Genomic DNA, 2,641 nt, shown 5'->3' on the forward strand with positions numbered 1-2,641 from the left:
AGAAGAAAGAAAGGAGGGGAAGAATTTCGGTCACTTGAATCCTTAGGGAGGTTAGTATATTGTGTTAAATTTGTGAAATGTTTACTTGTTTTCGATAAATTATCATGGTTCTTGCTTAGCCCATGCTAAAATTTTCAATAATGATGGGTGAATGGAGCATTCGGCTATGGTTATAAAGGAAGGAATTTTGATTGTTTTATTTGAATTTTGATGATGAATGTGTTGAGCAAAGAAATTGGTCTTTCTAAAAATATGAATGGTTAATGTTTATACTAGTAATAGCCGAAATAAAGATGTTTGATGTCATGAATAAATGTTGTTTATATGTTTTGAATTGAGTAAAATTTGATGTTTAATCACTTAAGGATTCGGCATTGTTTAAGATAATTTATTTAAAATGTGATTTTGAATATTATGAGTATTGGGATGTAAGTATATGTGTGTGCTCGGTCATAGGAGTTTGCTATGAAATTTTGTTTGGTTGAGTGATGAATGGCCGAATGAACTATAGGCTAGGGTGGATAAATTTTTTGTACATAAGTAGTGTGTGTGACTATTGGTTAATGACATTCGGCATTATATTTTTTTATACATGTGCATTCGGTCTTTGGGGGGGGGATAACAAGATGAAGTCAAAATGTTAAAGAAGGATTCTAAGACTTGCTAAGTTGTTATGATCATTTGCCAAATGTATATTGGTCAAAGGGAAATTTTCAAATCGTCTATGTATGAGTATGTGAACTAAATATTAAATGAATATTCGGCATAATGGGGTTTATGAGTAAATGGCATACTATATATATAGTTAAATTCGTGTATATGGAAACATGGTAAATTATGTAAATTTTTGCTTGTTTATGTGAAATAGATATCGGTATAATAAGCATAAAAATTTAGTCTTGGCATATTATATAAAACATATTATACTTTGAAGTTATGTGACTGCCGAATGTGAATAATAAGTAAATAATATTAGTTAAGATATTAAACAAATTTATTTACATTTATTAAGCTAAAGACCAAGGAGGATCGAAGTTGGATAGGGGAAAAGAGAAAGCAATAGAGTAACCAATCTACAACCGTTCGAATATACCGAGGTAAGTCTTTGAGTAACGGAACTTAGCTTATGATTTTATAGGTATCATATAAAAGCATAGTAGATAAGTTGTGATCTTAGGGTTTTATATAAATTACATAGTGAAACAAATTATTTTTATTTTATATGACTTGGAGCCGAATGGTTAAAGAATTCATGTGGAATAACGAAATGAAATCGTATTACATGTATGTAGCTATTGAGCCGTAAGAGTAAGGGTTGATAAGCATGTTGAACTTGTTTTCTAGTAATGCAATGGAAATGCTAATGGGTTATGATATATATATATATATATATGTGCATAGCATTCGTGCGGGTTATTACAACCGGGTTAAGTCCCGAAGGCATTCGTGCGGGTTATTATAACCGGGTTAAGTCCCAAGGCATTCGTCTTTGGTTGTTACATCCGAGCCAAATTAAAAGTATTTATGTTTAGAATGGTGCGATTACGTCGTAATAATTCGATTAATGTGCTCATAATCCCTAATATGACCGGTATGGATCGTATATACATTGGAAAAATTTTGTACAAAGATAAGTTGTGATTAAGTAATCGAATAATGCTCTCCGGCCATTCCTTAGGGTTATATGAAGTCTATAGCTCACTCGAGTTACATGAAATTGATTCAAATGAAATTTAGTTAAGTTTGACTTCGAATGTGTAAACATATTGATAGAAGTGTAAATTAAAATGAATTGTATGAGCTGTTTAAGTAATGAATTAAGTCCGTTAACACCTCGTATTCGACTCCGGAAATGGTCTCGGGTACGGGCATTTTATAGCTATCAACATGTTATCAACATAAAGGAGTAGATACACAAAAAGAACCATCATTTTTCTTCTTAAAATAAACACAACTGCCAAAGTTGCTTCTTTTGAATTCATGAGAAGTCATAAAAGAATCAGACCTCTTATACCACTGCCTTGGTGACTGTTCCAAGACATAAATGGACATTTTCAACAAGCAGACATAGTCCTCCTTTTCCAAGACTATAAAGCCCTCTGGTTGTTGCATGTAAATGTCCTCCTCAAGTTCTCCATGCAAGAACGATGTTCTTACATCTAACTTTTTAAGCTCCAAATCATACATGGCCACAACAACATGTAAGGCGCTCGAATCGAACTGTTCTTCACAACTAGAGAAAACACATCTATGATGCCCATACATGGAATCAAGCTGTAACCCTTTACATCAAGCCTTATTTTATATCTGAGTTATTCAACTTCTAGAGTCCCTTCTTTCCTCTTGAACAACAATTTACAACGAACAGTCTTCTTATCTTTAGAAAGCTTTACAAGATCCCAAGTTTTGTTCTTGTGGAGTGGCTCGATCTCTTCTTGCATGAAAAACATCCACTTTTCTGAGTCTTTGCAGCTAACTATCTCAGAACAAGTAGATGACTCTTAATTTCCATCTATATCTTCAGTCACTTTTAAAGCATAAGCAACTAGATCATCCTCGGCATACCTCTTTGGAGGATTAATTTCTCTTCTAGTTCTATTTTTGGCAATAGAATATTATGGTGAAGAAGTGACTTTGTTCT

This window comes from Gossypium arboreum, chromosome 1 (assembly GCF_025698485.1).
Source record: "Gossypium arboreum isolate Shixiya-1 chromosome 1, ASM2569848v2, whole genome shotgun sequence".
NCBI classification, from domain to species: domain Eukaryota; kingdom Viridiplantae; phylum Streptophyta; class Magnoliopsida; order Malvales; family Malvaceae; genus Gossypium; species Gossypium arboreum.